Source organism: Heterocephalus glaber, unplaced genomic scaffold (assembly GCF_053883595.1).
Source record: "Heterocephalus glaber isolate CG9 unplaced genomic scaffold, H.glaber_assembly_v1.0 deba00000676, whole genome shotgun sequence".
In the NCBI taxonomy this organism is placed as follows: Eukaryota; Metazoa; Chordata; class Mammalia; order Rodentia; family Bathyergidae; genus Heterocephalus; species Heterocephalus glaber.
Window position 1 is genome coordinate 13,403,162 of NW_028258156.1, and position 23,799 is coordinate 13,426,960.

Sequence of the window (23,799 nt, forward strand, 5' to 3'; positions counted from 1 at the left end):
AAGGATTACAAACAACAATATTGCTCTGATGTGAATACTTGTGTCCCCTCTACCACACTTCATACATTAACACTTAAGGCCAGTGTGAAGATGAGGTGGTCTTTGGGAGGTGGTTGGGTCTTCAGGGTTCTACCCCAGGACTGGATTACTGCTCGGATCATAGAAACTGCAGAGAGCTAGGCAGCCAGTCCCTCCTGCAGTTTAAAGATGGCATCTGTGAGGAACAAGACCTCACCAGTCATTGCTTTGATCTTAAAAGTCTCAGCATCCAGAACTGTGAGAAAGGAATGCTTATAAGCTTCTCAGTTTATGGTGTTTGTTATAGAAACCAGAAAAGGCTACAACAAAATGCACTAAATTAGCTGAAAATAATAATCCTCATATAATTTTGGAAAAATTAAGGAAAATTTTATATTTATTTGAACTGTACTTCTAAGAATTTCTTGCTTATTTTCTCAATTCAGTTACTACCCAATAAAATGCCCTGTGTCATCAGTACTTGTACATCACAAATGGGGTTCCTTTGCAATTACAACCTGATTAATCCTTCTCACATTTAGTAATTTATTTGCCATCACTTACTTTCATACTTGCCAAGATGGTTTTATTCACGTAAAATTCAGAATAACATAAGCTGAAATAAAATGTGTAATACTATTCTAAAAAGCACTGGCTGAATTTCAGAAAAATGTGTCCACATTTTTCAAGCTATATTTTATTCCTGGTCTTGTGAGAGGATATTTGAAGGAATTATAAACAGAGGCTTTGCTGCAAAAACTTCTTTCAGCATGGTTTGCTGGTATAAAAATGTTTATACCAGTATACCTCTATTGTGGGGGCATATTTCTTTTCTAGCCTTTAGAAACATTACATTCCCAATTAATGTCTGTATTTAATATGGCTAATACCTTTTCATTTGTGTCTGTCTCATAAAAGAAAGGCACATTAGATACATTAAAGTTGTCATTTCTGTAGATGAAAAGCTATTATTTTCTTTTACTTTTCTATGCAAGAAATAAGCATAATTTGGTAATTTCAAAATGACATCTAGCTTGTTTCCTGTTTTATGCTTGTTTTGCATAGGCAAAACCATTGTCATGTAAGTGACAACAATACATATAAACCTTATATTAATGATCAAACCCTCCTGGGATGAAAATAAAAATAATATTATTATGCATACCCATCTATTGCCTTTTTAATGTAAATCATGAAATACAGTGCTCACTTACATTAGGTTTTAGATACTTTTCTCTTTAATTTGATAGGAATTTCTTCGAGGAGTACACTATATTTTGTATCATCCATCTGTATAGCTTATGTGATGTCAATACTCTCTTGATAAGGATGAATTAGTCTAGCTTTTCCAAACCACAGAACCCTTAAACAGGTGAGGGACTGCTGACATGAGACAAACAGAGGCTCTCAAGGCCCACAGATAGCAAGTTGGTTGAAAATGTCACCTTATATTCCTCTACCCACAGAAATGCCCACCAAGCCATGTCAAAGAGGCCTGGCTACAGCTCTCCCTTCCTGTCAATGCTGGGCCTGGCAGTCAGTTCTTGATTCTTGGCTGGCTGAGGTCTCTTTGTAACAGATGAGTACTAAATATACAGTTGAGATTAATAAATTGAAAAATTGAAAGTGTTGGTGAGCTTTGTTGGGAGAGGCAGTTGAACACACAAACTGGATTTAGCATGTGTTAGGATTTTATGGAAAATCTGTTTCATAAGGATCATGTTTTTTTAATGTTTCTTATCATTTTCCCAACATTTTTTCAAGATCATTATCTCAACTCAGTGTTACTCTCCCAGTTCTCTTCTACATTCTCAATTATGCAATTGAGTCCCTTTTTGGGGTGGAAATAGGCATTCCAAATATGGTTTTGGAGCTCAAACAGATGACTTACTACAGTACATGCATGTTACCCTTAGCACAAAGAATCATTGTTTAATAAAACAGAAAAATTTCAACAATGTGTATTAAACAAAGTAGGTTTCTGTATAAATCTAACTGGTGAATGTCTTCTTTGATATGGTTTTCATATATTGAAATAGGGTTTTAGGGCTGAGTCAGGCAGTTATAATTGTTTTATTTCTTCTTTCTTAGTCCTAATAATCTTTTAACAATGTTCATAAAATGTTTTGCAACCATATCCAAAAAGGCATTGATATTGACATATTCTTTTAATTTGGTGAACCTTGAGACAACTTGGTCAAAACCTTTACTTCAGCCCTAACTTGCTGTAATTTGTTGTTTATTGGCTAAATTGTCTTTTCCCAGTAAAGATGACACTAGGGATTTAAAGGGCCATAGCAATGGCCTAAGGTGAGTAAATAGTTCACTATCACACTAGATCCTACCTATTTCTGTAAAGATAAAACATGGCACATTAATTACTAGTAATAAGATAAGCTGAACATAAAGATTTTAAAGTTCTATTTCTAATTCCATTTCTGAACCATAATGACTTAATAAAAGTCATTTTATTATTCTGCTTTAATTTTTTCATGTTGGCTAAAACGTGTTATTGGTGGAGGAGAATCATATATATTATTTAAGTTATTGGGATAGGTTTTGTCATATAGTTGCAATGTTTCAAGGTCTACTATATTGGCTATAGTTAAATTGATTCTGTGTATTCATGAGCTGTATTCCATTTAAATTCTATTGTTTTATGCCTTTGGATTATTTATTATCAAGGCTAAGAATTCTGAACATATTCTGAAGGAGAAAGTAGTATAATTCAGGAAAAAAAACTTAGATAAAACCACAAGAAAAAAATCATAAAGAGATGGCCTACACTTTGCTCATATGAAGCCTGAAATCTCACCAAAGGACATTGCCTAGAGACAAGGGACATGGAATTGTAAAGGATGCGTCCTCTATAGGGTACAGAAGCAGCTGTCAAAGTGTGGCTTTTAAAGTCTTAAGCATCAGCTTCATGTGAAACTCGTTAAAAATTCTAATTCTGTGCCCCTTCTGGAGATCTACTGAATCAGAAAGTCATTCAGGAAACAGTATGTTTTTACAAGCCCATCAGGGGCTTATGGTGCCTAAGTGTGTAAACCACTGGGCTAGTGTAAGGCTGGAGAGACACCTGAGCCGGCGCCAAACACATCACTAACTACAGATCAAATATGCTGTTGATATATCACTGAGACTGTAGATATTCTAGTAAGCCCTGAGGTTTTTTTTTCATTGTTGTTTGCATTGTTAAAAATTAATAAACTTCAAGTTTTAGAGGAGTTCTAGGCTCACAGCAAAATAAAATGGGAAGTACATACAGCTTCTGTATAAACTCTGCTCACTTGGGGAGGCTTATGACCTCCCTGAGTATCAACATCCCAGATCAAAGTTGTGCCTTTGTTACAAGAGGTGAACCTACACTGGCATGCCATCACCCACACTCCATAGTTTACATGATGGTTCACTTTTGATGTACATTCTATAGGTTTCTTAGTAATATGCACTTAAATGTCCTCTAATTTTTTTAGGCTTGATGGCTGAATTTCTTTTCAGTGCTGAAGAGTTTTCCAATGTCTGGATGTACCACAGTGTATTTATACACTCACCTACTGTGGATATCGTGGTTGCTTTCAAGTTTTCTTATTCTTGGATTCAATCCAGTCAATTAAATTCAACTATGTCAACTCTGATGAGGAATCATCTGTATCTCTTTACTGTTTAGTAGTTTTTGCCTCATGTATTTTGTCCCTTTATTAGATATATGTGTACATATTGAAGATCATTATGTCTTCTTTTAGAGCTGACTCCTTTATAATTTTGTAGTATTTCTCTTTACCCTTGATGAGTTTTCTTGTTCTAAAGTTGACTGTCTGAAATGAACACCTCTACTTCACACTTTCAAAAAATAAGTGTTAGTATATTTTTTTCAATCCTTTTACTATAAATTTACATGTGTCTTTATATTCACAGTGGATTTACTATAGATAACATATAGTGGGGTCTTGTTTGTTGAGCTACTGTGACAAACTCTGTCTTTCATCAGTATATTTAGAATATTAACCTTTAAGGGTATCATTGATATAATTGAATTAATACTAGCACTTTGTTATTGCTTTCTATTTGTTGCCCCTTTTCTTTGTTTCCATTTTGTCTTTCACAGTTTTTCTACCTTTATGGTTTCATTTGAGGATTAAAATTTTTTTCTATACATTTTATTGCAGATTATCAGGTTATAAAAACAAAAGCAGTCCATTCTTAATGTGTCATATTTGTGAACCTATTCATTTAAATAAAAACATGATACATCACAAAAACATAACTATAAATCTACTCTTAAAATTTATTAATCCAGAAATATCTACAGTATTTGGTGGCCCTGTACCAACCAATAATATAGTGAATAGTTTAATATTTTTATAAATATTGGGAAACAAATTTCTTTGGCATTGTTTATTATTGTTCTTCCAAGAGACTTATTGATTCAAATGAAATTAGGTCTGGATTTTTTTAGTTCATAAAATCTTTGGGGTCCAGTACAACTATAGGCTAATCGGAAATAGTTAGTAAAATTTTAATAAAGATAAGTTTGCTCAAAAATCCTTGGGAATCAGTCTTATTTTGAATTAGCACATTTTAGTCCAAGTTATGTAATTAACTGTCTTAATTAAGAATTTCTATGTAATGCATCCTAATGCCAAGTGACCACTAACAAACATGCTATTTCCAATTATGATGACTCTTGATTTGAAATAGAAGGTATAAAAATATTGCTAGCTGCAATACTACCACTGTCTCTGCTCCCTAAAGAAAAATCTTGTTTTAATATAAGAAATTCATTGACTTAAATGAATGTTAATTAAAGACAGTTTAATACTGGGGAAAATAAAATCTTCTAAATATACAGGAAGCTTATGAAAGAATCCATCATCATAATGAAGAATGGTTTTTCCAATAGTCTCACTTCCATGAATGATATTTTTATATGCCCAGGCCAACTTATCCAATGGATACTAAGAACCTATCATAGGTATCAACCAACTAACTTCCATTCCTACTTGAAGGGCTACTGCAAATTGCTGAAATTCTTCCTTGGTTGGTGAAAGAAAAGCAGCTCCAAATGTTAGGGTGTCCTGTGGGTTTACTTCAAAAGAACTTCTGCTGCTAACAACATTTACTCATCCTCCATATGAGACAAGTTCCAAGTCATTACTAAGATTTACATTAGTTAACATTTCAGTAATCACATCAATCTCTTTTTCATCAACAGTTTTCTCAATTTCATCAATATAATTAATTTTTCTCCGATGAAATGGTTCAAGAACTCCGTTTTCCAGAACAATTTTTGTCCCTTCTCAGTACCAGCTGAGCCCAAAACCTTTGAGTCATATGCTCTAGCAGTTTGTTATGTTCTAATCCTACTCCTCCACTAGCCCCTCCACTAGAACCAGAACCCTTTCTCCAGCCTTCTTACAGGCACTGTGGAGCAGAGCTCTATAGGCAATAAAGTATGCAATAGTGACGGCGACTCCTTGTTTGAAATCCAGTTTTCAAGCTGTGTGCAAACAGTGTGATCTACTATGAAAGCATATGTGGTTTAACCATTGAGATTGTGATGCTACAAAAGCCTGTTGTCTAAGCAGATACATTATCTCCAACAGATTCTGTTAGCCCAGTCACGTCAGAGCCAGGAATAGGGGTAAAAGTGGTTTTCTACTATAAGCACTGGAACAATATGCCTCCATTGAGTTGGCACCATGTAAGTGGACTTTGACCTGAATCTGTTGGTTATTTTGGAATTCTGAACTGTAACATCCAGCTGGATTTTCTTCCCTCTGGTCTACCAAAAAGTTCTAATAGCTTTTATCAGTTTCTGTCCAGTTGCCTGATGATCTAGATAATGCCTCTACAGTAGGAATCAAAATCTGCTAGGCCTCCTTCAGACTCTACAGAAGAAGTAGGCGGCCAGCTTTCTGTAACTTTTGTCTTATTTGAGCACTTTACATAATTCCCTTTTTCTCATTTTTAAAATATCAATTATACCTCTTTAAAAAAACTTTTCTTAGTAATTGCCCTAGAGTCTGCAACATACATTCACAACTAAACAAGTCCACCTTTAAGTCTTCAGTCATTCATGCTTCCTAACATTCAAGTGGCCAAAGAAAGCCACATAAGTGAGGTGTCAGCACTTCCTATCTATGGATTTCACAACTACAGACGAAAAATATACAAAAAATTGCACGTGTATTTAACATGTGCAGATTTTTTTCTTGTCAGTATTCCTTAAACAATGTAGTATCACAATCTTTCACATAGCAGTTACATTGTATTAAGTATTATACATAATGCAGAGAATATCTAAAATATATAGGGGGGATGCATATGGTTGACATGCAAATACTACACTACATTTTAGTATCTGTGGAGTGTCTTGGAACCAATCCCCTATAGATAACAAGGCACAACTTTTGTCTTCTTATTGGAAGAAACTGAAAAGTAATTGTGGGAGAGGGCAGTGGTATACAAGAATGGGTAAAGATCTGAAGTAATTAAATCTACTACACACGTCTTCATCCAAATCCAGTCTATGTCCCAGATCTTGGAACACTGCAATGACTCAATCCTTGTCAAAGCATTTGCAGTTATTGATTAGGTAGATATAAAATGCTGAATTGAACGTTTTTGAATTTTTATTATATTCACTATAAAGTATTTAGATGAAAGATTTAAAGCTTACTGTTCTGCAACATGATTTTGTCAGAGACATTTGATACAAAGAAATAAATAAAACTTTCAGCTTAAAAAAATCACTATTTTCAGACTTGATTCTGACCAGCCTATGGAAAAAAACCCCTCTCATCTCTCCAAAAACTTGAATGATCTTACATGGTGACCAATAAAAATTTGTCATTCTTAGGTAATGAAAACAAAGAAGGAAAGCAGTAACATTGAAAATGTGAAAGGTATATCAATAAAATATGGACTCAGGTCTGTTCTAGCATCCCTAAATACAATATTTTGCACAAATTAAATCATCCAACCCAAAGTTTTAAAGAAGAAAACACAGAATGTGTCCACTTATTAATCCCAAGAATATTGTTTTAAGCCTAGGAATATAACTTGATTCTTTGGACCTCTGTGTTATCGATTGTACAATGAGGGGGTAGGATAATTGATACTAAAATGCCTTTCTATGTGAGCATATTCATATTCTATTACAAGTTCATAGTGCTTATTCCATTATTAGTGCTCGTCCATTATTTGTACTAGAAAACAGTATTCGATTAAGAGGTCCTTTTTTTCATCCCTTGTTATTTAGGGATGGCCTTTAGCAAAATTTTAAAGTGGGCTAGAAATTTGTTTTGGCTTCTGATAAACTTGAAAAGAACAATGAAAGGTCAGTGGTCATTTAGACACTGCTGATTTCTTGAATTTATTCGTCTAAGGCTTCTTCAATAAATTTTAGGTGCTGTTACAGGTGGACGAAATACAGTGTTGAATAAAACAGGATAGGATTCCTTACTCATACACTTATAGTGAAGAGGAAATTTGTTTAATCACATTGGAAAACTGTTTGGCATATCTACTGAAACTGAACACATGCATACCCTATGACCCAGTAATTCCATTGCTATGTATAGATGCCTCAGAGGAGTATACATATGTTCACCAAAAGACATTACTTTTCATGAACATTTATTTATAGCACTATTTGGAATATTTCCAAGTAGACACTACCCAAACGCATATCAGCAATAAAAGAGACAATTAAACTTGGTATATTCACATAAAGTAATACAGGGCAGTAAGAATGAATAATCTAAAGTTTTCAATCAACATAAGGAAATATTTGACATAATTAACTAATGAAAAGAAAAGGTTTGTTCTCTCTCCCAGGTTCGGAGGTTCCAGTCAAAGACTTGGCAGATCCAATGCTTTGGCCTTTGAAGGGCATGGGGACGGCAATGGAAGGAAATATGTGACGGACCCTCATGTTCAGGGAGCAAAACAGAGGAAGAAGAAGGGGCTGGGCTCCCACAGCCCTCAACCCAGTAATATCCCCAGTAATCTAAGGACTTCCCAAGGCCTCATTTTCCAAAGCTTCCACAACCTCCCAGTAGCACCACTCTGGAGAGCAAGCTTTTAACACTGGACCTTTGGGGGACACTTACTGAAACCTCATAAACATCATACCGAGGAAAAGAAGCCAGACACAAAATGGTCCATCCTTTATAATTTCATTATATTAAGTCCAAGAACAGCCAAAACTAATCTTAGCTCTTAGAAGTCAGGAAATGTTTACATTTGGAGTACAGTTAGTTGTTCGTCTTTTATTAAAGAAATCTCCCTCCCTAAGAAAAGTGACTATGGGTAGCTTACAATTTAGAGAAGGAGACAAATAAGAAAACAAATACATGGCACTAAATGCAATGAAGGAAGTGAAGTGATTGTGATAAATATTGAGTGTCTGTGATGGGGAAAATGCACTAGAAAAAATGACCTTCGTTTGGCAATTACAGTCAATATACACAGAGCCAGAAATGATTCAAAACTGTTGTTTGCCTTCTGATTCTGAAGATACTTATTCAATAGGAGGGTCTCCATCCCTAGTGAAGCATGTAGATGGGTCAGTTGGTTGTAATGATATTTCAGTGTGCACAATTATGCAGTGTTCCTTGCATACCCTTGCTTTAAGAGCTGTACTTATTCTGCCCACCATGCCTATGGTTGCTCCTCCCCATTCTGCTACAATTTGTTCTCTTTTATCTCTCCTGCCCTGATGGATGTACTAACAATCAGCAGGCACTTGAGGACTTATAATGGGAACTGGTGACATTAAGAATATTTGAGTGGCTGGTACTTTGACTTCATTATGGACAAACATAATTTATATCTATTTATAATTTTTAGTAGTTGAAATCCAAATATTGGATGCATTTTTTTCAAACTAGAAAATCATTTTTTTGTGGCTATACTTAGGCATATGGGAAATTTCTGGCATACATTTAAAAATGACAGTAAAATCTGCCAATTTGAAAAGATCCCCACTGTGTTGCTGTAATAAATGAATATTAATTGACTGAACTCAAGTTCTACTTGAGTGGAATTTAGTCACCCATCTAAAAGTAGGTTACATTACACCAATCTGCCTGGGAAAGACCCCCGAGGTACTAGGTACATAATGAACTAATGATGAAGCCTTCATCATCACTTTTTTTGGCAATTAACTTGTGGCCAAAAAACTCACTTTCTATAATTACAAACAATTTTTAGAAGCACAAAATGTGTTTACAACATGCTGTCAATATGCAGCAGATTAAGTAACCTCCAAGAGATGTAACCCTGATGTTTGAGAAGAAGAGTCATCTCCATTTACCCCGTGCTCCCAAAGCTCTTAGCCTGGTCATCAAACCCCTGAATGTTACATCATCAGCGTGAGAATTAACTGATCTTGACACTGAGTTCTCCAGTCTGTGAAGGGGACAACAATTTGAAATCTCTTTTTGACAAGAGCTATTTTAAGCCTACTCTTAACTATTTGGAATCCAATTATCTATGATCTAATTATCTAGTTGTCTTTATTTGGGGCTTTGCCTCTCCTCCTCCCTTGTTCTTTGTTTTGTGGCTAATTCACTCCTCATTAATTGAACCAAATAGGAGGTAGATAGGGTAAGAAAAGAGAAGGGACTTAATTGGTCAATCCAGCAGCTAAATACAACTCTGGGCTTCTTAGAATTTTTACAATAAAAGCCAGGCAGAGATAACATTCATCCACTGATTCAGCAAAGTGGTATTTAGGAGAGTAAGAAAAATTGTGTTTAAATTTAAACGTTAGGGAAAGCAAATTTAAATAGTTCAGAAAATGTGATTATTTTCTAACTTTCAAGTTCTTGATTCAATTTCTTAAAGTAAAGATAACAGTATCTTGAATGGTTAATTTCTAAAATACATTCTGTGACTTTTCTGATTTCTGCAAAGTAATTTCTTGAATTATATATTTGGAAGAAAAAGTGAAAGTTGTCCAAAGAAAGGCATATCCTTGAGAATGGATGTACTTATGTCCAAGCACACAGAGAAAGATTCTTTCTTTCTCTGCTCAAACACAAAAGTATGGTTTTTGGAAAAACAGAAACTTAGATAAACCTGAATTTTAATCAAAAGTATACCCATTGTTTACATATATGTATACACATAAACACAGGAAATTTTAACGTTACTTGGATATGGGAGAGCTTAAAACATTAGAAATAAATTCAACTCAAACTAATTTTTTCAATCTTTTTCATTATGAAAGAAATTGGAGACAACTCATTGAATTCTATCAAATAAACAGTTAAGTAAATACCTCAAAATTTATAATGAGCATGCATATTCTTTTGAGAGTTAATTCCTTCATTCACAAGTATTTACTGAGTAGCTAGGGTACGCAAGGCACTCTTTTGTCACAGGAGACACTGCAGAGATATGGACAAACTGTTGTCCACACAGCTTTCATTATGGAACAAAATGACCAAGGAGCAGCAGAACGGGAAAAATTCAACAGTGCAACCATTGAGAACAGAACACAAAAACTGCTTTAATGATTAACTGCCAAACTTCCAACACTTCTGTGGGTGGCAGGTTGACTGCCTAGACAGGTATAAATCATGCATTCGCTCAGGACATGCTTTGCCTTTTTATTTATAAAAGTGCTTAGGGGCACACAAGTTGGTACTGGTTGGAACCCTCAAACACCATCACTTTTTTTCTGAAGAGGAAGGACAACCTGGAAAACAGAAGGCCACCATTCTTTCATAAGCTTCTTAAAAAAAAAGAGCTCACAATGGATAAAGTATTGTGTTAGACACTGAGGAGTGTGTAATAAAAGTATAAGGCAGAAGGAGATAGCATTTTTCCAGTCAAATGTGATGATACACAACCCAAGAAATAATAAGCAATGTTAGCAGTGAGTTTTCTTTAGAGTTCATGACAAATGTTCACATATACACACACACATATATATACACACACATATAAATATATACACATGTATATATATACACACATACACACATATATACACATATATTTCATAAACATTTTATTCTGAAAACAATCGTGTGAAGTAAGACAGGAAAATGATATTGTTATGCCCAATTCATGCAAGAAGAAATTGAACTCAGTAAAAATGAGAATGACTTTTTCAAGTGTTGCAGTGCTAGGGATGTAGTAAGATTCAACTTGGTTCCTCCCACTGAATGATCCGTTATGTTTTTCATCACATCTTACTTTTCCCCTAAGATTGTTAATGGACTCACTCATTCATTTATTTATATATTTATTAAACTTCTATTTTCTAGCGATTGCAAAAAGTACTGGACATATAAAAATGAGGTATTGTCTTTTCTCTAAGTTTCTACACATGTGAATAGCACTTTATCTCTTATAAAACTCTTCACAAAAACAATAATAATTATCACATCCTATGCAATGTATCATTATTACTTATATTTTGCAGATGAGCAAAACATTTTACAACTTACCAAAGACCAGAAAGGTAGTAGGGGCTCAGAAGTGGCAGGACAAAAAAAGAATTGGGCCGGGGATTTAGCTCAGTGGTTCCGGCGCCTGCCGCGCAAGCACACGGTCTCGAGTTCGATCCCCGGTACCAAACAAAACAAAACAAAACAAAACGAAAACAACAATTAGGATGTATTACATACATGTACCAACTCCTCATGATAAATGTGATCACTATGTACTGCAAACATGTACTATAAAAAGATAAGATAGAGCTCAGGGAGATTCATTCATTACTTAAGTATAAAATGTGTATGAAGTAGAGGACACTAGTTCTAAATTTTTTTGGACATGCATCTTTCACTAAAGACATTTCATCATGTACTAGCATACACTTTTAGTTTGCATCTTTAAAAAGTTTAAATAGTATCATGTGCTACTGTACTAATGTTACTCTACAAAACTCACAAAAGTACGAATGGAAGTTTTACTATTTACTCCCTGTACCCTACTGGATTATTTTACATATCTTCAAGGGTACACATACTTTCTTTGGAGATCATTGGTGTAACAGACAATTAACTCTGAACAAATATTAAAAAGAGGCAGTCAATACCGGTAAGTGGTAGTTGGACTGAGTTCAGGGTGTGTATTAAATGATAGGCTAATAATCAGAAATCTAGCAAAATCTGATCCTCAGAACCAAGCACGAATGTCTATATGAAAATACTAGTGAAATGTCAGTTTTCTATATTCACTCCTATCAGTTTTTTTCTGGGTTACATTTTTCAGCTTTTTGACAACCTGACAATCAAAAAGGTTGATTACAGAAAGACTGTGAACAAATGAAAGTCTGCTCTACAAGCACAAAAAAGAGAAATACATTTCATTCATGTAACAATCATACAAATCCTTTTTAAAACTCAAAAGAGGGGAGGGACTCTTTGAAACTTAGAAACATTTGATTTCAATTCTCCATTAGCTATTAATATAATTTGTGCTGTCACAATAACTGCACCCCTCTATGACAAGGGTTAGTTTCCATTCACAGAAGAAGAGCTCACTTTTCCCTCTAAAACAAACTCTAGTTGAGCTCCATTTTAATTACTTATTTATAATTTGTACAAACTGTCTCTCATATAAAGAGTTTCCACTTCAAATGCAACCATTTCAAAATTCAATTTTTTATGTAGATGCTAGCTCAGTGAGCAGTTTTTACCAGGGGAAGAAAAGAAAATTTTAATTCACTATTACTTTGAAAGATCTAAAACACATAATTTAGGAGCTTACAATCTTTTTAAAAAAAATTCCAAACCAAACACACACACATGCACACTTACACATAAACTGCCCCCCACCTTCTAAAATTAAACAAGAAGTAAAATAATACGAAATGAAAATTTTCATTTGTACAGCTGTATTATTCAATTTCAGGAATCAAATTTACAGTGTATTTTCTGGCCATGGTGACTTCTGGAATTTTGCAACATGGTGGTCTCAGCCCCTATTAAGTCAGAACAAATTACTGGGAAATGAAAATATGGATTTTTAAAGGAATAATTATGTCTCCATGTTACATGAAGGCCCTTTGAAAAACTAATTGAACATATTTAAAATTCAAAAAAAGCCTTTTCAAAGTTCAACAACAAAGACTGTTAAAAATTGAGTCACTGTGCAATTTTTGGGAATATTTCATCATGAATAGAGAGTTCAATTTCAATTTATTTAACCCTTTTATTCAAGAAGAATTTTAGTATTTTTTCTGGCTTATGTCAGTAAATTTTTGAGTTTTTTTTTTAATGCAACCCAAGACTTAGCACATATGAGATGATTTTGGAAATAAATCTTAGGACAAAATTAAAATGTTGAAGGAAGATGATAAAATGAGTAAATAGAAATATGGAAAAATAAATTTATACTATGGGATGATGATGTAAGAGCTATTATTCAAGATAAAAAGACATCTTAATTTCTAAGGCATCTTTAGTTTTCAATGCCTTCTTCGCTTACCACATCTTATTTTATGCAGGGAAGTTTGCACTAGCAGATAGTGTTAACTGGAGAAAAATCTACTGCAACATTTTGAAAAAAAAAAAGGCATAAAAGAGTTGAACCTCACTACAAAGAGTACTGAAAACAGATTGGAAACATTGTCTTATATTTTCAGAGGCAACTACAGATTGGCAGATCTGGGGTCTCAGCCCATCAACATGTTTTGGCAAGTCACTAATTTCAGGTTCTGTATCTGTAAAAAAGGAGCAGTAATAAGCTTTGTCACAAAAAGTAGCTGAATGAATTATTCATATGAGCACCTAATACTGTGCTTGATATGTAATACATATGATTTGCTATAATTGTTCAACAAGCTTACATCATCATAGAGTAAAATTTGGTATACACAATGAATGCTCTCATGTTCAACTCCTTATACAATACTGCCCTCTGTTCACCCTGCTCAGTGACAAGTTGTTAAACTATACCAGGGTTTCTACCTGTGTGGAAATCTAGCATAGTGATTATCAACATAGGTGTTTATCAAATGACCCCTTCCAAGCTCCTATCTCACACTGTGATTTAGCATCTACACTTGTAAAAACCTCACAGATGATTCTGATGTGAGAACTACTAATTCAGGTTGTGTGCCAAGGAGAAAGCGAGCCTGCTTTTTATCTCCAAACTCTCCAGTTTATTAGGGCAAAGCTGTTTTTGCCTTAGTTGTTGTTATTACTATATGAGCTTTCTTTGCGTCCACATGAGGTGGAATAGAAGCCAAAATAAATCAGGTAATGGCAAAGAGTAAAGATGACCACTTTCCCTATTTCATCTGAATTTCTCCATGACTTTTTCCACTGTTTTCTGGCCTGACACATTTACTTATGTTCTTCAGATTTGTAACTGGGAAGAAGGCTCCAAAAGATAGGATTTTAATCCAATTTTAGTACAAATACATGAAGAAGCAATTTATAGTTCAAGTGTAGCATACATGATTTCAAATGAGAAGTCTCATTCAACAAGTTTTTTGAAGTGGGAGCCCATATGAGTTAGATTTCCTGATGCTGGGGGGAAAATATCTGACACAATTTAAAGGAAGACACGTTTCATTTGGCTCATGGTTTTGGTCCAAGGTTGGCTGTCTCTAAGGCAGAAACATCATGTGGAGTGTGGCTGAGTAAACCTGCTCATTTCATGGCTGTTGGGAAGCAGAACACAGGAGAAGAGCTCTAGTGAGAGATAGACCCTCCAAAGACAGGTCTCCAGAGACCTTCATCCTCCAACTGGGCTCTACCTCCTAGCAGCACATTCAGCTATGAACATCATGGATTAGTCCACTGATGAGCATGGTGTCCCCATCATCCAGCCACTGCTCCATGACTGACAATCATGATTGATGGCCACCCAGAGCCCATGTCATATGAAATGAGTTAGGTAGGTGAAATACATTATTTTCTTCTCATAGTTACCACCAGTGGGTTATTTATCAAAAACTGATATGGAGTAGTCATTCTGTTGAAGCAAGTTTATGGCATCTCTAGTAAACACTAGGGGCCTTTGGCTCCCTATGCAACATAGTATAGGCTTAGTGTTCAGAAATTCCTGGTTGGCTCAGTGTATAACTCACAGTGGAGAAATAAAGCCCATATTATTTTGTAGAAATTTCTCTATTTTAGAGTAAGTGGCTACAATAAATTGAGTATAAAGTGAATGGCGGTATAATTCTTTTTAAATTTAGTATTCATTTAGGTATGGTCCATACCTACACTGAAATCACCTAAGGAGGCCTATGAAAAATACAGATGAGCTGGGCATGGAAGCTTATGCCCGCATATCTGAAAGGTTGAGTCAGGAGTTCAAGCACAGCCTGGGCAACTTAGCAACTTAGTGAGACTCTGTCTTAAAATAAAAATGTAAAAAAATAGCTGGGGATGTAGCTCAGTGTAATGGACTTGGGTTCAATCACCATCACCACACTTATACCCACAAAACTGCAGATTTCTGGGATCTCAGACATACTGAATAAAAATGTTGTTAGCAGGTATTAGGAATACATTTTTCACTGCCCCCCAGTGCCAAGGAGCAAAGCTGCCCCCAGCGCTGAGGAGCAAAGCTTCCCCCAGTGCTCAGGAGGAGATAAGTCTTCAGGGCCAAAATACCACCAACCCCAGTGTTGAGGAGCAGAGCTGTGAGGGCTCCAAAAGCACTCTCAACCCCTTGAAATGAGAAGACACGTAAACAAGTCACAAAACCACTTCCATTTCACGTGAAGCAAACCAAAAATGAAAGGTGATGGAAAAATCTGATACTCCACCACCTGGACTTCCTGAGCTGGCAACAAAAGAGGATCTAGAAAAAATGAAATCAGAAATAATTTTTCAGACAACAGCAGAGATTGTACCCATAGTGCAAGACATAATTAATAAATCTAGAGAGGACATAGATAAAAAAATAGAGGAGCTGAGGAACATGATGGAATCCCAGTATAGGAAACAAATGGAATCCACAGAACAGATGGAAACAGACTTCCAGGAGATTAAAAACACCATTGAAGTTCTCTAAGCTGGACTGGCTAGGTGAGACAAGCAGCTCGAAGCTCTGAGGCTGTCCTGGGACCTGCCCATGCCACGGTGAGGTCCACTTAGTGGGGCACCTCCAAGGTGCAGTACCCCCTACCCCGCCGTGTGCCTCTGGCCTTCTGGCTTTTCTGCTACCTGGTCCCATACTACAGAGGCACAGGAGATTATAAAGACCCTTGTCCTGAGCACCACAAGATAGAGCAGAAGTTAGTAACAGAAAGAGGGCTTCTCAGGCTCCTCAATGAAAACTGAAGCTCAGCGGAAAAGTAAAGAGAACCTCTACAATAAAGGCACATCAGACCACTGTACTTGGTCTGCTGCTGGTTTGCTGAGACTCATTGACTTGTATATGCACATGGATTCCTACATTACCTACTGTGACAGCAGAGACACACCCCGAAGGAGGCCCATAATTTCTATTGCTATTTGCAAAAAAGATAAACTTTTTTTTCTCCTATTTTCAATTATTAATTTTTACTTTTTTTCTACTCTTCAAAGTTTTACTTTTCTTTCTTTTATCTTTTCTTTCTCTCTCTCTCACTCATTCTCTTGCTGTCCCACATTGCTCCTCATCTCCCCATTTGTTCCTTTCTGCACTGAATTTGGATTTCTTCCTTATTGTTCTTTTCTTCTCTTTTTCCTTCTCTTGATTATCATTAGGTTTAAAGGAAAGTAAATTCGGTATCTAGCCTCCCTGTTGCTGTTAGGTGATTCAATTCACATCTTTGTTCTTTCATTCTGCCTTTTTCTCTTGCCTTTAACAACTTCTTAGAGTTTGTGTGATCTTTCTGTATCTTCTGGCCTCACTGCTAATTTCACCTGTTCTTTCTACCTGTCCCTCCCTCCCCAACTGCTTTTAACTCCCCACCCTGAAGGGGAAATATGCTATATTGAAGAGTTTATTCATTATAAACTTATGTTGGGTTGGTCCTCAGCTTTAATTTAACTCACATAGTTAAAAGTGATAGATTAATAACTACCACAAATTGTCATTTTCTAAGCTGTGCTTGATGCTATGGTATTGCTGACTATGTCATTTGGGCTAACATGTTGTGATTGATCTAATTAGTTTTCCTTCCTGGTATAAGGAAAATAAAATAGCCTCAGAGTCATTAGAGTCTCAAAACCCAAACACAAGCTATATTTGGAAGACACCTCTGAAAAGCAATCATTCCACAAGGGTTTTAAACACAAGCAACAAAGATACCTACATTAAGCAATTTTGAAATATCAACCCAGGAATTAAACCAAGGACAGTACCAAAAACAAAAATGAGAAGACACTTAAGCAAGGCACAAAGGCAGGCTTCCATGCCACAAAAAGGAAATTCTGGGGGAAATGAGGTGGAAAAGTCTGATAAGCAACCACTTGGACACCCTGAACTGATAGCACAGGAAGTAACAAAGCAGATGCATGAGGCTCTAGAAAATTTCAAAACAGAAATAATCTTCCAGATAAATACAGACATAGTGAGCAGAGTGAAAGACATGATTAGAAGCTCTAGAGCAGAGACAGATAAGGTAACAGAAGAGATCAGAAACATGCTGGAAGCCATGAATGCCCAGCATAAGAAAGAAATGGAAAACATGAGCCCAACATAAGAAAGAAATGGAATCCATGAAACAGATTCAAACAGATATTCAGGAGATTAAAAACTCCATCGAAAGCATGCAGAGCAGACTAAGAGAATCTGAAGAAAGAATATCAGATATAGAAGACAGGATCACAGTTAAGGACCATGAAAACAGAGATTTCTTAAAGATAGTAAGGGATCATGAGAAATCAATCCAATAGGTGCTAGATGATGCAAAGAAGAATAACATAAGGCTCATAGGAGGCCACGAAAAAACAGGAGAAGGTACAATTGACATAAAAAACTGTTCACAGAACTAACAGTAGAAATCTTCCCAGACAGAGGTAGAGAATTGGACGTAAAAATAAGTGAGGCATATAGAACTTCCACTGGCCATGACCAAAAAACATCTATACTTAGACTTATAATAGTCAAGATCCCAGAAATGCAACAGAAGAACAAAATTCTACAAGCAGTTAGAGAAAAGAAATAAATCGCCTACAAAGGAAAGCCCATCAGAATCATGGCAGATTTCTCAACACAAACCCTCAAATGAAGGAGAGCCTGGAGTGAAGTATTTCAAACCCTAAAAGAAAATAACTTCCAACCTACACTGTTGTATCTGGCAAAATTATCTTTCAAAATTGATGGGGAAATTAGATACTTTCACGACAAAAAACACCGAGAAATTTCATGAACACTAAACAGAGCTCCAAACAATTTTAAACAATATCCTAGAAAAAGACAGTGAAGCTCACAACTCCATGAGACCCAGCAGAGAGAAGACACCACGCAAGGTAAGACACTAAAGCGAAAGGGGGGAAAATAAGAAAGAAAAGAGCCAACAATAGTAAAACATCATGACAAGGATGAGTCAATATCTCTCAATTATAACTATCAATGTTAATGGCCTCAATTCACCAATCAAAAGAAATAGACTGACAGAATGGATTAAGAAGCAAAACCCAGCAATATGTTGTATAAAAAAAAACACACCTAACTCAAAATGAAATCCATAGACTGAAAGTAAAAGGATGGAAAACATTTCTCCATGCCACAGGAACCCAGAAAAAAGCAGGCGTGGCAATCTTATTTGCAGACAAAGTAGATTTCAAACCAAAACTAATTAAGAGAGACAAAGATGGTCAATTACATCCTTGTGAAGTGAACAATCCAAGAGGAAGAGATGATAATCCTAAATATATATGCACCAAATACGAATGCCCCCAACTATACAAAACATATTAATGGACATGAAAAACCAAATAAGCACTAATACAACTGTAGTAGGGGAACTCAACACCCCTCTATCACAAATAGACAGATCAACTAGAAAAAAAATTAACAATGAAATTCTAGAACTGAACCAAGCTATTGAACAAATGGACTTAATATATGTTTATAGAGTGTTCCACCCCACAAAATCAGAATGCACCTTCTTTTCAGCTGCACACGGGTCATTCTCCAAAATAGATCACATGCTAGCTCATAGGACATGTCTAAGTAAATGTAAAAGAATCAAAGTTATCCCCTGTATATTATCAGACCATAGTGCAATACAATTAGAGATCAATAACATAAGAAACGGCAAAACTCCCATGAACACATGGAAATTGAACAACACCCTCCTGAACAACCAATGGGTCACAGAGGAAATTAATGAAGAAATTAGGCAGTTTCTACAAGTAAATGATAATGCCAGTACAACATTCAGGAATCTGTGGGACACAATGAAGGCAGTTCTATAAGGGAAATTCACAGCACTGAATGCCCATATTAGGACAACAGAGAGAACTCAGTTAAATAACCTAATGCAGAACCTCAAGCTCCTAGAAAAAGAAGAGCATAACATACCCAAAATTCATACAAGAAAGGAAATTATAAAGAGCTGAGCAGAAATCAATGCAATGGAAACTAAGAGAATGATACAAAAAATCAATGAATCAAAGAGTTGGTTTTTTGAAAGTATAAATAAAATCGATAAACCTTTAGCCAACCTTATCAATAAAGGAAAGAAAAGGCTCAAATCCATGCAATTAAGAATGAAAAAGGTGAAGCCTCAACAAATCCAGTGGAAATTCAGAGAATCATCAATACCTACTTTGAGAACCTGTACTCTACTAAAATGGAAAACACAGAAGAAATGCACAGATTCCTAGATACATACAAATTGCCAAAATTAAATGAAGAAGATATAGAAATTCTAAACACCCCAATAACAATGAGTGAAATTGAAAATGTAATAAAAAACTTAACAACAAAGAAAAGCCCAGGTCCTGATGGCTTCACTGCTGAATTCTACAAGACATTTAAAGAAGAACTATTGCCATTACTCTTTAAACTCATCAAAGAAATTGAAAGAGAAGAAAGGCTTCCAAATTCATTCCTGGAAGCAAGTGTTACTTTGATCCCAAAACCAGGGAAAGACCCAACCCAAAAAGAGAACTACAGACCAATCTCCCTAATGAATATAGATGCAAAAATCCTCAACAAGAAACTTGTAAACAGAAAACAGAGTGTCATCAAGAAGATCATACACCCTGACCAAGTCGGATTTATCCCAGGGATGCAAGGATGGTTCAACATCCATAATGCAATAAATGTAATACACTTTATTAACAGAGTCAAGGACAAAAACCACATGATCATTTAAATAGATGCAGAAAAAGCATTCAACAAAATCCAACTCCCATTCATGATAAAAACGCTAAAGAAAATTGGAATAGAAGGTCTTTATCTCAACCTCATTAAGGCTATCTATGAAAAACTAACAGCCAACATCATACTAAATGGTCAAAAACTGAAAATTTTCACACTAAAATCAGGAACAAGACAAGTATACCCACTATCATCACTCCTGTTAGATATTGTTCTGGAAACATTAGCCATAGCAATTAGAAAAGAGAAAGAAATAAAAGGAATAGAGATAGGAAAGGAAGAAGTGAAACTGTCATTATTTTCTGATGATATGATACTTTACATAGAAGATCCAAAAAACTCAGTCAACAGTCTTCTAGACCTAATTGACAGATTCAGTAGAGGAGCTGGATACAAGGTCAACACTCAAAAAAACAATAGCCTTCTTATATGCAAATAGAAGACCCATTGAGAGAGAAATTCGGGAAATAATTCCTTTCAGAATAGCATCTAAAAAAATGAAATATCTAGGAATCAACCTAACAAAGGAAGCAAAAGACCTCTACACAGAAAACCACATTTCTCTGAAAAACGAGATCGAAGAGGATATAAGAAAATGGAAAGATATCCCTTGTTCCTGGGTAGGAAGAACCAATATAGTGAAAATGGTCATACTTCCAAAACTACTATATAGATTCAATGCAATGCCAATTGAAATTCCAACAATATACTTCACAGAACTAGAGAAAATAACCCAAAAATTCATTTGGAAGCAGAAGAAACCTAGAATAGCAAAAGCAATTCTAGGCAACAGAGACATGGCTGGGGGTATCACAATCCCCAATGTGAAACTATACCACAAAGCTACTGTGATAAAAACAGCATGGTACTGGCAAAGGAACAGACTCGAAGATCAGTGGAATAGATTAGAAGATGCAGAAACAACTCCAGACATACTCAGGCACCTCATCTTTGACAAAGGAGCCAACCACCCTCATTGGAGGAAAGATAGCCTATTTAATAAATGGTGTTGGAAAAACTGGATTTCAACCTGTCAGAGATTAAAAATACCCATACCCCTCACTGCACACTAAACTAAGATTGAAGTGGATTAAAGATCTAAATATTAAGTCAGAAACACTAAACTTGCTGGAAGATAAGTTAGGTAGAACTCTTGATGACATTGGCATAGTAAAAGGCTTTATGAACAAATCTTCAGTAGCATAGGAGCTAGCACAATGAATCAACAACTGGGATTTCCTTGCATTAAAAAGCTTCTGCACTGCAAGAGAAACTACCAACAGAGCTAAGAGACAATCTACAATGTGGGAAGAAATATTTAGCAGCTGTAGCTCGGACAAAGGTCTGCTATTGAGAATATATAAAGAACTGAAAAAAATGAGATCCCCTAAATTCAAAGACCAAATTCAAAAAGGGCATCTAAAATGAACAGACATTTCTCAGACAAAGAAGTAAAAACAGCAAATAAATATATGAAAAAATGTTCAACATCACTGGTCATTTGAGAGATGCAGATGAAAACACCACTGAGATTCCACCTCACCCCACAAAGAATGGCTGCTATCAAGAAATCAACCAATAACAAATGCTGGTGACGGTGTGGAGAGAAAGGAACCCTTCTCCATTGTTGGTGGGAGTGCAGACTGGTGCAACCACTGTGGAAATCCGTATGGAGTTACCTCAAAGAACTAGGACTAGAGGTCCCATTTGACCTAGCTATTCCCCTACTGGGTATCTTCCCCAAAGAAATAAAAGAATCATACCACAGCAATATATGTGCACCTATGTTTATAGCAGCACAGTTTGTAATAGCTAAAGCTTGGAAACAGCCCAAGTGCCTATCAACTGGAAACTGGATAAAGAAGATATGTTTCTTTTAAAAAATAAAATGGAGTATTACTCAACCATAAAGAATGAGAAACTAGAGACATTTATAACTAAATGGATGCATATTGAGGGAATACTCTTAAGTGAAATAAATAGGACACACATGTGTAAATACAGAATAGTTTCTCTAGTGTGAGAAGTTGAAAGTGTAAATAAGGATGAAAATGATTAAAATGAATAATTGATAATTTGAAATAAGAAAAGGTCCAATGGTTTGGGGATGGTGGGAGGGCAAGGGGAAAGGGAAGAAGGGAAAGGAAAAATTATCAGAAAGAAAAAAAAATGGAATCAAACTCTGTGTAAATAGGGAAAGGTGGAGGGGGTGAAGTGTGCGCAGGTAATGGGAGAAAACATAAGAACTAAGATACATCATGTTCTGGTACGAACACCTAATGATTAATGTAAATGTATTTTATACCTCAAATATACATATACATATATATATATGTGTGTATATATATATATATATATATATATATACTTTAAAAAACCTCCATTGAAAGTTTATGCAGCAGAATGAACCACTGTGAGGACAGAATTTCAGATACAGAAGATAAGATTGCAAATAGTGACCAGGAAAAGAAAAATTTCTTTAAAATAGTAAGGGACTGAAAGAAATCAATCCAGCAGCTACTAGACCATGCAAAGAAGAGTAACATAAGACTGATCAGATTCAATGAAGAAACAGGAGAGAGCACAGATGACATAAAAAAACTGTTCACAGAAGTGATGGTAGAAAACTTCCCAAGCAGGGGAAAAGATCTTGACATACAGATAAGCGAGGCATATAGGACTCAAACTAGCCTTGATCAAAAAAAAAATGTACACACAGGCATATAATAGTTAAGATTCCAGAAACCCAACAAAAGAACAAAATTCTATAAGCAGTGTGAGAAAAGAAACAAATCACATACAAAGGAAAGCCTATCTGAATCACAGCAGACTTCTCAACCCAAACCGTCAAGGCAAGAAGAACTTGGAGCGACGTATTTCAAGCCCTAAAGAAAAACAGCCTCCATTCCAGATTGATGTACCCTGCAAAACTCTCTTTCAAAATGGATGGAGGAATAGATACTTTCATGACAAAGAGCACCTTAGGAACTTCATGAATACCAAACCAGCACTCCAAAAAATTTTAGACAATATCCTAGGAAAAGACAACAAGGATCACAACCCCAGAAAGGCCAGTAGAATGAATCCATTGGGCATGACGAGAAATTAAATGCAAAGGGTGAAAATCCAACAAAAATAAAAAGTCATGACAATGATAAGTCAATACATGTCAGTTATAACCATCATTGTTAACAGTCTCAATTCACCAGTCAAAAGAAATAGACTGGCAGAATGGGTCAAGAAGCAAGATCCAACAAATATGCTGCATATAAGAAACACAGTGAATTCAAAAAGAAACTCACAGACTGAAAGTTAAAGCGTGGAAAACAATACAGGAACCGCCCCCAAAAAGCAGGAATAGCTCTCCTATTTGCAGAGCGAGTGGATTTCAAACCAACACTGATTAAGAGAGACAAAGAAGGACACTATATCCTTGTAAAGGGAACAATCTAAGAGGAAGAGATGACAATCATAAATATATATGCACCAAATACTAGTGCACCCAACTATATAAAAGAAACACTAATGGAC

At 35.6% G+C, this 23,799-nt stretch overlaps 1 protein-coding gene and 1 pseudogene across 2 annotated transcripts in view; both read right to left on the reverse strand.

The window, feature by feature from the left end:
* Lrrc72 (leucine rich repeat containing 72) overlaps positions 1-23,799 on the reverse strand; it is a 182,232-nt gene that overhangs the window by 151,705 nt on the left and 6,728 nt on the right. The window lies entirely within an intron of this gene.
* LOC110348123 (zeta-crystallin pseudogene) lies at positions 281-22,590 on the reverse strand (annotated as a pseudogene). Its single transcript, XR_015449366.1, has 2 exons — positions 11,490-22,590; positions 281-10,732 (listed from the first exon to the last, which is right to left on the reverse strand). The product of XR_015449366.1 is annotated as a zeta-crystallin pseudogene (transcript).